The 13945-nt window shown below is 40.1% G+C and overlaps 1 long non-coding RNA gene across 1 annotated transcript; it reads right to left on the bottom strand.

Annotated features, from left to right (window-relative positions):
• Positions 1-6248: 6248 nt before the first annotated feature.
• Positions 6249-12952, bottom strand: LOC141414083 (uncharacterized). Its single transcript, XR_012439177.1, has 3 exons — positions 12880-12952; positions 12519-12660; positions 6249-6841 (listed from the first exon to the last, which is right to left on the bottom strand). It is a non-coding gene; the product is annotated as an uncharacterized lncRNA (long non-coding RNA).
• Between the last annotated feature and the right edge of the window lie 993 nt (positions 12953-13945).

Below are 13945 nucleotides of genomic sequence, written 5' to 3'. Positions count from 1 at the left end.
CCAAGTTCTCTTTCTTTTTCTCACTCTGAAGTCCTTTCCATATTTGACCCCTTCATTTGGCTTGCTGTTTTAGTGTCATAAGTGACCATAACAATAATGTGAGAACTTGTTTCAAACTGTTTGTGATGACTCCTTCCCGTGTTGGCCCCACAGGAAGGCCTGCATCTGCAAGCCAGAGTGTCTCTCAAGAAGCCACATTGACCTTGTGGGAAATAGACTATCTAGAGCCATAATTTTGCAGCATGCCACTAGGGCTGAGAAAGGGAAAAAGCTTCAGGATGTTTCTGACGGAGCTGCATCCCCCACCCAATGCAGCCGGGATACTCTGGGATCTGCTTAATGACAAAACGTTCTTTTGGGCCTAGCTGTAGATTTGCATGCCTGAACTCCTACCCAAAACCCCTATGAGAAAGTTTGCTCTAGCAGAAGTACCAGGCACCCTGTCCTTGCAGCTAGCTTCCTTCCTAGCTGAGAGGAATGCCAAGGGTGAGTCAGAGGGAGGAGATGTAGTTAGAAGAGAAAAAAACACAGGACTTTAGGTCACATGTGCATGGAGACAGGTGTGTGTGAGGGAGGGAGAGTTTCAGGAAAAAGAGAGTTATCTAAATGTGAACGAGTAGAGATGTCAAGGGTACTTTCAGACAGATGAAAATATTAAAGACCACTGTTTAATATAAAGCGTATTCACTAGTTCAGGAATTACCATCAAGGTTTTAACTTTTTGTCTTGACCTTATCTGTCATTCATACCATTTTGGTACCATATTTTCCCATATTTAAAATATAGAAATGATACATTTCCTATTTGTAAAAGAAAAAAAGTAGACCTTTTTGAATGTTAATAAATAGTAGTTTTAAATCCATTTTTTTTCTATTTCTTCCCACCTGTTCCCTCATGAGTCTTTTTATCTTCCAACCAAAATCAAAGCACCTGGGGTAACTGAGTGTACTTTTTAAATGCTTTACTATGTCTTCTTCACCGTGGAAACTTCTTCAACACTACAGGACATCGTATTCCTCTCCATAGCCCCAGGGCCTGGCCTTTAGTAAGCAGTGAAATATTTGTTAAAGGAATGAGTGAATCCCTGGGCATTCCATCATTACTTCATTGTAACCCCTCACTAAACTTTTTGAGTTTAAATTAATATTTTGAGAAAACAAAGAATGAGTAGTGAGGATGGTGTTTGAGCAGATTCTTTATTTAAAGCATCAATTTTTTAAAAATCTAAAACAAAATGCATCTGTAAGCTAAATTTTAGCCTCTGGACTTCTATTTTATAACTTTTAAAAGATACCATAGGTTTCGTTATTCCCACTTACCAAGTAGGAAACAGGCTAACTTATCCATGGTCACACATACAGTTACTTACTAACTCAGAATAATCAATCTGGTTTTCAGGGTTAGCCCACAGTTCTCGTCTCAAGTATGTAGCTGTCTGAAGCGAGCTTAGCAATTAGTGGGCTGCAAGGGCTAGAAAGTTTCAAATTTCCCTGAGTATCTTAGTTCCTTTCTGTGCTGCTATAACAGAATACCTGAGACTGAACAGAAATTTATGCCTCATAGATCTGGAAACTAGGAAGGCCAACATCGAGGGGCCAGCATCTGGCAATGGCCTTTGTGTAGTGTCATCCTACGGCTGAAGGCTGAAGGGCAAGAGAGGTGAGAGAGATGAAGAGAGGGTTGAACTTGTCCTTTTATAAGGCATGCATATTCTGTGATAACAGCACTAATCAGTCATGAGTCTGGTACCTCTCACTAGGCCTTACTTCCCAACACCACCATATTGGGGATCAAGTTTTCAAACCATAGCACTGATGATCAATAAACATCATTCTTTACTGTCTTGTTCCTGCCTTTCTACACTTTACCTGACCAATTCTGACACTCTGGAGCGGGGAAGCCACCCAAAGGGTATGGAAGGAGGAATTTAGTTGAACAAGAGACAATACACAATGGTGTTTTCAGTGAAGTAACTAAAAGGAAGCATGCAGGGAAGCAAACTCAATGAAGACTCCCTGGAAGTCGTTTGGCAGGTCTCAGATTTGAGAGGGATGGAATGGAGTTAGAGCTATCATTATCATAACGAATCAGGTCATAGTTTTTTCACAGAGGCTGCCCTGTTTCCTTTAGCACCTCTGTTACTCAGGTTGGGACCAGCACTTCATGATCTTATCAACTTAGAAGACTGGTTTGTACCAACATCACAGACATACGTGCCTCAGTTTGAAAAGTGTTTTCATATTCACTCTCTCATCCCATGCCCTCTGGCTACAGTTCTATTGTTTGGGATCGGGTATAATAAAAAACCACTGGATTTTGTTTGGTCCTTAAAGACAGCGTGTTATATAGTGTGAGACCAGAGATGAGGTTAGAAAAAATACTATTGGATAACCTATGAAAGAGACACTTTAATTTGGTCTTCCAGAGTCATTTTGGTTAGACTACATGTTTGTTATTTCTGTTACTTTCTTATTACTGAAATAAGGATGCTAACCAAAATAAAAACAGGATATTAGTAGTGGAAGATCATAATAAGGAGAATAATTTTCCAAATTTTCCTTTTGTGAAATAAGACTAAGAATCACCAAGCCAAGTCATATGTGGAATGAAAATATAATAAAATAGTAGCAAATAACAGTAATACAAATAAACATTTGGCCCTTTGAAAATGTTTTTATTTAATATCACAACTATTTTTTCAGTTATGAAGAATCATTATCATCCCCATTTTAAGGCTGAAAAAGAGTCTCAGATAAATAACTCACTGCCTTGAGTGTATCAGAAACAAAGATCTGTCACATAACTTCTGGATCAATATGATATCTACATGGGCTGCCACAGCCTAGTGTGTCTTCTAAGACCCCTGTAAGAGTATCCACAGAAGAGCGGGCTTCTTTTTTTTCCTCTCTGTTTGGAACACACAGTAGGGAATTTTCTTGTCAGTTTACAGAATTCAAATAAAAGGAATTATAACATGCTAACCTTATTTTTATAGTCTAATTATTAACAAATAATTTTTTTAACAAATAATTTTGACATAAATACTTGTAAAGTGAATTTTTATATGATGTGTTTTGAAAGTTTCCCAGGATTGTTGTTGATGTAGAGACTCATGGGCTGTCATTAAAAAAAACTTTTATGTTGTCTACAGACCTCGTTTTGATGGTTCTTCTAGCATGCATGTGCGCGTGCACACACACACACACACAGAGTGGATATTCTTCCATGGGGATGGGAATCACCTGGTGGTAGGTCAAGGTCTAGTTGAGTGACTATACCCAGGTTGCACATATGCCTAGCCTCCTTTCCCAGAGTTATTAAGTCTGACTCTCAGGGACTAGAACCCAGATATTTGTGTCTTTTAAATCTTCCTGAGTGTCTGTATAAAGAAAAGATTGGGGCTGGTGGAGTGGCTCAAGTGGTAAGAGCACCAGCCTAGCAAGTGTGAGGCCTTGAGTTCACAAAAAAAGAAAGAAAAGGCTGTAAGCCAGAGATAATAGTTTACTTTATTATTTCTAACATTACAATTATGATTGCCATCATTAATCTTGCATGTTTATGTGCCAATTTTATAAAAATTTTATAGTGCATTAAATATATACAATATTTGCCAACTATATTTCAACAAGTAATTTTTAAATTAAAAAAAAAAAGGAATTTATGGCAACAAAGACACCATCTTCTGGCTCCTCCTGCCTTTTTTAAATTGTGCTTTCCTAGGGCTTGGAGGTCGCTGAAGAACCAGAAGAAGAACGTGTCATGGCTTTCTAGGCCAGTCTGTCTGTGATTAAGAAATGGCTGAAAGCTTGTGCAAGGCCCTGGGTCCCAGCACCAAAAAAGAAAATAAAAAAAAAAGAAGGAAATGGCTGAAGGGGGAGGAAGGAGGAGAGATAACGATGGAGGGGGTAAATCTAGCTAAGATACCTTGTAAGCACATATGTAAATATCTCAATGTATCCCCCTGTACAACTATTACATGCTAATAAAGTTGTTTAAAAAAAAGAAATAGTAGTTCTTGGTTAAATAAAAATTTCAGAGGATCTCATTTTAGTTCTTCATTCTTCCCTAATCTGACTGTGGACTGAAATATTTAAATTATATAATCAGCCAAGTGGCTAATTGAAGAATCTCTTCCTTCTTATTCTCCCCCAGTTGCTTCACCAGTTATAAGTAGAAATTTAAGCATACTTTCCCCATGTCTCAAGGTATGCTTACAGTGGATTTGCGTTATTCTAAGCTAATCCAGAACAGAAAACCACGAGTCCATGTTCAGGGTTCTTGGAAGTCTAGGACTGAGAATTCTGAGCTAGGCCGGGGCCTAACTCAGAGCTGGAGATAGAGTTTCAGAAGCCACTTTTTTGGTTTGTTTGTTTTGCCTTTAGAAGCCACTTGTTTTTGGCATGTTATCTATGTGGACTCTGTGTTCCTTGCGTCCTGGACCATTGAGTCCCTAGGAGAGAGAGTGGGCTTACAAAGCCCATAAGAGGCCCTAGACAAGCCAGATCAGTCCTGGAACCAGATCTGGCACAAAGCAAAGCAAAACCTCCCCAACAGAACAAAGCTTAATCTTTACAAAGTAAAATCAAAACCCCAGACTTATAAGGTGGGTGACGCACCAGAGCTTTTCTGTAACAATCATACTCCAGTACAGGAGGATATAGTGCAACCTCTGCTGCTTTTCTCTCCACACAAAGAGGATGACCATGTGCACTGCTCAAACCTCTGGTCTGTAGAAGGATTTTCTCCCACCCCTACCTTTTTCAAGGTCAGGACTAAGTGATCAGTCCTGGAACCAGATCTGGCACAAAGCAAAGCAAAACCTCCCCAACAGAACAAAGCTTAATCTTTACAAAGTAAAATCAAAACCCCAGACTTATAAGGTGGGTGACGCACCAGAGCTTTTCTGTAACAATCATACTCCAGTACAGGAGGATATAGTGCAACCTCTGCTGCTTTTCTCTCCACACAAAGAGGATGACCATGTGCACTGCTCAAACCTCTGGTCTGTAGAAGGATTTTCTCCCACCCCTACCTTTTTCAAGGTCAGGACTAAGTGAGACAGCTGTCATCAACATTCAACTTGCACCAAATACCAAGCCAAGCCATCCAGAAAGCAAGCATGGGCTTCTTGACCTCCTTTTTAGCTGGTTGTTAACAACCACCTGCCCAGCCCTGGAAGTTCACGGAGGGGAGAAAGAAGGGGGGTGCTGTGTGACAATGTGGGTGCCTTGGCGTCTCAACTCTCTTGCGCATCCTGCCATGCCCTCTGTCATGCTGTGTGCCACTTACTTTGATTGGATAATGAATTATTGCTGGGCCTACCTACCTTATAACTTGATGGATATGGCAGAATCTAGCTCAGGTCAGCAGTCCTGACACTCACTTGGTGTGACATAGTCAGGCATTCTGCTTCCATCAGAGTCCAGTACCACACCTGGGGAGCATGTAATTCACCAACAAATTCTATGGCCTTGATCCACATTGCAAAGTGCAGATGGTACAATTGTGCCAGTGGACCTCATGCGGCCATCATAAGGAGCAATTAAGACAAGACAGGTGAAAGTGTTACACATGCCAACATTGTTACTGCAGAAAATACGGTACTTTGGATGTCGTTTAGAAATATATTGTCATGGGCAGGAATTTGAAACTTTTATTTTATTCTGGCTCCTATGATGTTGGTCTTATTTATAAGAAGACTCTACTTTAAACAAAACAAAAGCAAACACTGAGCATGGTGGTACAATCCTATACAAAATCTCAGCACACAAGAGAAAGAGGAAGGAGGATCTCGAGTTTGATGCCAGCCTGGGCTGAATAGTGAGACCCTGTCTCAAAAGAAAGGAAGGAAGCAAGACAGGGAGAGAAGGGGAAAAGGGGAAAAGAGAGAAGAAGGGAGGGAAGAAAACGAAGGAGGAAGGAAGAAAGGAAGGAAGGGAGAGAAAGGAGAAAAGAAACAGTAATTTTAATAACAGCCTTAATTAATAGATATGAATTATCAATAATTCATTAACAGATAATGAATTATCTGACCAGACTGGAAGCAACCTTTCTTGCATGCTTTATGTTTTTGTTGGTGGTGACAGTGGCCCAGAGAGACCTATGGATAAAAAGCCTGCGTCCTCCACTCACACCCACCCACCAGAAGTCGAGAACACCTCCTATCTTAAATAAATGGATCACGCCATGTTCTAGAAATGGATTTTTAAAATATATATTTAATTGCATGATCTGAATTGGTGTCTGTTAAAGAAGTGTCCATTACAGCTCGACTACAGATTGAAGAAGAATGTGCAAGATGGCTCAAATCACCAAGCCAGCTGTGAGGGGTGGGGAATAGGGAGATAATATCTGAGCTCTCTCCAGAAAGACAAAATTATTTTGAATATATGTATATATATAATGAATTGCATTTTACTTTTTAATTATTAATACTTTTGTCCAAATTATCAGCAGTCTGGGAACCCTCTCATTTCTCCCACTAGCAGATGGGGCCTTATCAGAATCCCCAATGTGAGAGTCAAATGATAATCCCTGACTGAACACAACAGTGTTGAGACCCCAGTCCTAGTCCCCTAACTCACAGGCCCAGTTCCAGGGCTTGGATCCATCCAACCTCTCACAATAACCAGCTCTAACTGGTTATTAGAGGAGTTATTATATAACTCCTCAGGTTTTCAGTCTGGGAAGAGTTTCTACTTGAGGCAGGAGAGTGGCAGAAGCCATTTTCAGAATCAAAGGCTTTGGTGAGTGATGGTTGGTCCAGAGCTTGTCTCGCCTGTCTGGCCATAGTTTTCTTCATCCAAATTAGCTTGACCTGTTAGACTTGCTTGAAGAAGACCTGTAAGTTAAATGTATATATAAGTATATATTGTCATATATATAAATATATTTATATACATGTGTATAGTAAGAGAGAGAACAAGATTGTATTAGTGGGTCTGTCTGAGGGAACTACAAGAGGTGGGAGAGGGAAAGAAAATGTTAGAGAATGAAAAATATTGAAATAATCCATCCACATATGAATATAACATAATGCACCGTAAGCTGGTAAACATCGGGAGCATGGTGATAGACAAAGGGTAAGTAATGGGGGGAGTTAATTTTATTAAAGCACAATACATACAGGCCTGAAGTGCCAAGATGAAACCCCCTTGGACTATTAATATGCACTTTAAAAAAATGAAGGACGGGGAGTAAAACAAGTTTTTTCCAGGGATGGGTACCAGTGGGAGGCTGGTGGGCACAAGGAAAAGCAGAACAAGGGTGGATATGTTTTGTATCCGTATATGAAAATAGAAGAATAAAACCTGTTGAAGTTGTTCTAAGAAGGGGAGAAGGGAGGAGCAGGGAGAACAATGGAAGGGGTAAATCCAACTAAGACATACCTTAAGAACTTATGTAAATATCACAACGTGCCCCCTGTACAACTATTGCATACTAATAAAAAAAATAGGTGGTACTCCTTAGAGGCTATGCCTGGCCCAGTACTTTTGGTATATGTAAGACAGAGCCAAACCACCAGGGTTTCCCCCTCTCAATGTATGCAGTCAGATGGTCAGGTATAGCGGAAGTAAGAGACAGGGTGCTGGACATGTACCTAGATGGATTTAGATGGATCTGATCAGTAGATAAAGAACCAGTTTTTTTATGTTGGTTTTAATGCAGTGTTTTCAGCAAACCCCATAGAGCTTGCTGTATCAGGAAACATTTGCCAGAGATGTAGCTGGAGAAATTACTTGGTCTCCTTCTCTCTCAATCTCTCTCTCTCTCTCTCTCTCCCTCCCTTTCCTTCTCTCCCTCTTTTCTTCTTTCCTCCTCTCTTTCTCTTTCTTGAAAAGGTATAAAAATTTCAGAACTCCGGTGACTTGGTGTCAGCTTCTTCATCCTGGAGTTTATAGTCATGTGTGGCTAGCTGGCTAAATTGTCCAGAAATGCAAAACAGTGGTCACAGGACCTCATGCTAAGTCTCTTGCAGAACTTAGCTCTGGTCTATGACCCAGACTGTTCCCTTTTCCTTCATAATCAGCCACCCTTTTTCATCACAGAACAGCCTGTAGTTCCTCCACTCTCATGTCCCACATGACCTCACAAGGGCTGGGTGGCAGTACTTGCTATAAGCCAGCACAGCATAGCACTAGCAAATAAGCTTGCATGATTGCCCTCCATCGGGCTACTGGGTTCCTGTGTGCTTCAAATTGTTAGAAAGAAGAATGTCAACATGAATACAATAGCCACAGGCTGTGGCTGGGTCTGACAGTTGTTCCCTGCAGTCACTGTGCCAATTATAGGGGGACCTCAAACAGTTAAGACCTGGGGCTCTGTTCTAACAACCTCCCTTGAACATTTCTCTTAACCTCATGAGTATGCAGAAGCAGGCTGGCAAGTGTCCAAGAACAAGCCATCTTATGAGACTGCCTGTACTCCCTTCAGCCGCTGTCCTGGCTGCCCAGGCCACATGTCCCCCATAAAAGCCTTTCTCATGGTAGGTCAGCCCTTTTGCTGTGGCAGATGCCGGATGTGTGGGACATGAAAAAGTGAAATAATTAAGAGTAAATATATTCTCCACTTCTGTTTTGTTTTGCTTTGCATTTTATTGTTACTGTTATTGCTCTGAAGGGGAAAGAGGTTGGAGGAGAAGGTATTGGGGGAAAAGGCAATGATCTGAAAAATTAAGCTGTAGGCTCATGTAAAGTTGCAAAGAGGGCTTACAGGGTGTTACAAGTGGCCATGCCATTATGGAATTAGCCCCCTGGGTATGCAGCTCTCTTGATCATATAGTTGAGTCACAGCATTACCCAAGTCAACTAATACCCAAGTTCTATCCCTCCATTTCCCCATTCCCGCCAGCATGAAGCTCATTGCCTACAACTGTCTCATGTCCGGGAGGGAATCGCCAAGTTCAGGGCAGTGGGGAATCTTGTCAGTCTTGTAGGCCCCACCAGCAGATGGCTCAGACTGTGCTGGAGAGATGAGAAACTCGTAATGTTCAATAGATTCATTTAATATCCCAATGCCCAGGAAAGTATACCCAACTGATGTTTATGGAGTCTGTGAATAAAGACAATTTTTGGCTGATGTTAATATTAAAGAAAGATAGTTATTTTAAAGCAAAATAGACATGTTCTTTATTGCCCATAGGATAACCTCTGGCCTTGCTCTTTGTTCACTGTCTAGAGAGAACCCATAAGTGAGTTTCCCTAATTACACACCCATACTGAGTGCTTGCACTTTTTTTAAGATGATAGTTTGGACAGTAAGCAGGGTGGTCACACTACATGAGAAGTTCCCTGGCCTGTGTATCTTTTCAAAACCTCAATCTGAAGCTAGAGCTAACCAGAGACCTGTGGTCAAGCTGACATAACTTTGGCACCTTGAGCCAAGGGCCTATGAGACCACAACAGCTATAAAATGCCCACAGTCATTCCAGAAACTTTTGAGGGAAATTCATGAGACTTACAGTTCTATTTGATATTTCACCCCAAAGAGTTCAACAAATTAATTTAAATTTCTTTCCAAGATTGATCTGTGGCCTCTTAGCTGTCTGAAAGCTGGAATATATTCTCCACTTTTATTTGGGTCTGTGTTATTATACCTTTTGTAGTAGTCCCAACTACAAAATCCTGATGGCATCCCTCCTGTCTTCCTCCTTTCTCTCCTAGAGAGATGATTACTGAGTTACCATGAAAGAGTCAAGAACACCCTTCAGGTTTCATAAATATTTACTGAGCACCTAGTCTGTACAAGCCTTCCTTTAAGAACTGCAGGGAACAGGAAGTTTTAAGTCCGCTATAGTGGAGATTAATGGTAAGAAAGACATAAACAAAGGTAATTAGAGTAAAGCAAAACATGTAAAGTGCCAATAAGGCAAAAGTAAAGTGCTATGGAGGTCTGGGTAACAGAAGACTGCATCTATTTGTGGAAATTAGGAAATAAGTCATTAATCCCATGCCAAGTTTTAAATAATAGAGATAGGAAGAAGATATATCTAGAAGGTGCAGGGTGACCCATGGTATAGGGGTGGGAAATTTACTGATGTTTTTGAAGAGAAGGAAGACAGTTTGTCTAAGGTATATGAGCACATGTAAGAGAGTCATAATAGGTAACAGAAGAAGCATCTGGGTTCACTTTGGGAAGATCTGAGTGTCAGAGAGGCGTCTGCAGTCACAGGTGTTTGAATTTAAATTAGTACTACAGGGAATCAAAGAAGCGCTTTGTGTAAGCCATTCTTTAAGGAAGAAGATGGCTATGAGAGTTAAGGTAGAGAAAACCATATCTATTGCAGTAGGCTGCGAAAGCAGCAATGAAGGCACAGGCTAAGACAGTGCCTGTGGGTATTGGAAGGAGGATCCTGATTCAAGAGAGAGAGCTGAGAGACCTTGACCACTACAAGGGTCAAGATTGAAGATGTGAGACTGATAGTGCCTAGCAGAATGGTGGAAGCCAGTAACACAGACCAAAGGAAAATAGAGAAGATGAAAGAGTATGAAGAGTCTAGTTTTGCTCCCCATTCTTCTAGTCCACCCCACCTGGGTAACCATTTTGAGGACAGCTGTTTATAAGGTTTATAAGAGGTTGGAATGCTTTCAAGAAATTTCTGACTCAGTTTCTGACCATTTGATTATAATTTCTGGTTCCTTAACTTCCTTAGGGAAAACCATCACAAAATGAGTTTTCTAATTCATTTGCCAAATGATCTCAGTAATATGAGTTCATTGGTTCAAGTAGTAAAAATAATCTCTGCATACCAGTAGTACCACTCTTGGTGTATATAAACTTGAACTATGAATTTCTTATTTCACATTGGAGAAGAATATAAAAATTACTCTACTTGAGGGTTTCACAATTTCAGTAGTGAAATTACAAGCTCCCAAACTCACTGGCAGATATCATTATTCTGAGATTCCCCTGGTTTACTTCAAAGGTAAAAAGATTTTAAAAAAAAATAGTTTTTTTTTCATGATATGAGCCCTGAAAATTACAGTGTATTTAAAAGTTGAAGTTTCAACAATGTTTTTTAACTTCTTATATAATTAAATTTAATTTCTGTTCAATTAACAAAGCTTCAGATAATAACGTGATAATGATAACCATGTATCAGTCCACAATTATACTTTGGATCAAACAGTAAAAAAAAAAAAAAATACAGTCAAGCCCTATTATTCACACACAGATTTGCCTTCTCACTAAAATTTATTTGTAACCTTAAACAATATTTATGACACTTTGCTGGTCATTCACATAAATGTCCCAAGTTTTGTTTGTTTGTTTGCAGTCCTGGGTTTGAACTCAGGGCCTACACCTTGAGCCACTCTAACAGCCCTTTGTTTTGTGAAGGGTTTTTTCAAGATAGGGTCTCACGGAACTATTTGTCTGGGCTGGCTTCAAACAACTGGCTTATCTCTGCCTCCTGAGTAGCTAGGATTACAAGCATGAGCCACCAGCACCCAAGAGATTTTAAAAAATTTGAGTTGCTGTACATGCATGCTCCCAGTTAAGACAGATCAAGTGATGCTTTGCCTTCTTGTTTCGGCTCTGATGCTATAAGCAGGTGTCATTCTCCAGTCATTTTATGTCCCTTTTTTAACAATATTTTTGTGCTTTTTCTTACCAATTTTGCTGTTTAAAATGGCCCTAAGCATGGAACTAAATTGCTGTCCAGTGTTCATAAGTATAAGAAAGCTATAATGATGACAGAGAGATTAAATTCAACTATAATATATAGTAAGAACTTTTGTAAATGTCACAATTTACTCCCAGTACAACAATAATAAAAATAAACAAATAAATAAATAAAAATTAAAGGCTATAACGTGCCCTATGGAGAAAATACATGTGTTGAGTAAGCTTGGTTCAAGAATGGACTATAGTGCTGTTGACTGTAAGTTTGATGACTCAAAAATATATATTAAATTCGGTGTCTTTAAACAGAAATATACATAAAATGCATGTACATATCAACTGGTTGATAAAAATTTTATGAGCAGAGGCTCAGGGACATAACATTCCTATATTTCTCCTAAGAACAATGATTCAGCAATCATCAATTCAGTGCTTTTTGGCAACTTTATAGAGCATTACTACTGCAAACAAGACTGTGGTCTTTTCCAAAACCGTAGCCACATGCTAAAACCCAAGAAGAAAGTCACAGATGAGCTTTGAGTTTATCTAAGCTGAAACTATTCCAGACAGGAAGGAAAAGTTTATCCCAAACTAAAGATGAAAGAGATATCATTACCTCTGTCCCTTCACCATTGTTTACACACACACACACACACACACACACACACACACACACACACACACATATATATGCCTTATCCAAAATAGATAAGGCATATCCAAAATAGATTTAAGGTAACTTAGAAAAATGATAACATAAACCAGAACCAGGTAAAATAAAAAATGTTAGAGAAAGTGAAAAAGGACACACAGATTTGAGCACAAGATAGTACCCAGAATGAAGTTAATACAAATTTCAGTGTCTTCATCTGTTCAGGTTACTGTAACAAATATACCTTAGGCTGGATGGCTTAAACATCAGACATCCTCACAATTTTGGAGGGTGACAAGTCCATAATCAAGATGCCAGTAGATCTGATGTCTGGTGAGAACTTGCTTCCTGGTTTTCATTTAGCAGTCTTCTCCTCATATCCTCACCTGGAAGAGAAGAGAGAAAGCAAGCAAGCTTCACCAGCTAAATTTACAGAGCACACATGCATTCCATCCATTGCATGTAGGATCCAAGACAAGCTTTTGAGCAGGTGATGAGAAAAGGAAACAGCTGAAGATGTACAGCTCATAGGGTTAACAAAACAAATGTGTTCATCCATAGCAGCCCCAGATGTGTTTCTAAGTTCTGGCAGCTTCCCTCCGCACCTACAATTCCTGCAGGTCCTTACTGGTACCTCAGACCTCAGCAGCTAGCAGCTCCCTTCCTCCTCACTGCTCTTCAGTCACTCTAGTCTCCTTTTTGCTCCTCTCACATGCCAAGTTACTCAAGGACTTGAGATCTTTGCATCCTGTGTTTGCTCTTTCCTCAGCTCTTTGCATGTCTAACTTGTTCTTGTCATCCAGGTCTCAGCTGAAAGTCCCATCTTCGGTGAAGTGGTTTCTGACTGCCCAGTTGAAAGCAATTGCCCCTCTCTAACCCCAAAGAAAGATAACTTCACCTTGTTTCTTTCTCTCTCTCTCTCTTTTTTTTTTTTTTGGCAGTACTCAGGGCCTCATGCTTGCTAGACAGGTGCTCTACCACTTGAGCCACTATGCCAGCCTTTTTTTTGTGATGGATCTTTTTGAGATAGGGTCTTATGAACTGTTTGCCTGAGGCTGGCTTCGAACCACCATCCTCCTGATCTCTGTGTGCTGAGTAGCTAGGATTACCTTCACCTTCTTTGTTGTTTTTCCATAGCAACTACTCACCACAGAAAGAATTTCTTTTTACTTGTGTGAAAGTTTGTTTCTGATGGCATTTTCCCATCATATAAGATCCATGACCACAAGGACCTGGCCTGTAACTCGTGGGATAATATCTGGAACATATTAAAAGCCTCAGTGGCTTTGTGTTTAATAATTGAACAAAAATGATACTAAAACTAGGGAAAACTTTTCCTGAAGGATACTCATAAAAGGGACACTGAGTGATTTAATGGACAGACATATCCTCAGCAGCACCCTTACAGCACACACAGCAAGCAGTCCTCAAAGACTCCTCATGCAGGTTGACTCAGAGCAGGAAGACAGAGGAGTCCCACAGAGAGCAGTTCTAGTTGCACTTTCTCCTAGTTTTCCTTTCTCTCAGACTGAAATCACTCTTGCCGCACAGAGATGGCACAGAACTTGCAGTCAAAAGACTTGGCTCAACTCATCTGATTGCTTATGCATCTGTTCCTCCACCTACAAAATTTAGAACCATCAATAAACCAATCAGTAAATTCCCACGATA

Source organism: Castor canadensis, chromosome 11, assembly GCF_047511655.1.
Source record: "Castor canadensis chromosome 11, mCasCan1.hap1v2, whole genome shotgun sequence".
NCBI lineage: Eukaryota > Metazoa > Chordata > Mammalia > Rodentia > Castoridae > Castor > Castor canadensis.
The sequence above is the reverse complement of the archived record's forward strand: the minus strand, read 5'-3'. Positions and strand labels throughout refer to the sequence as shown.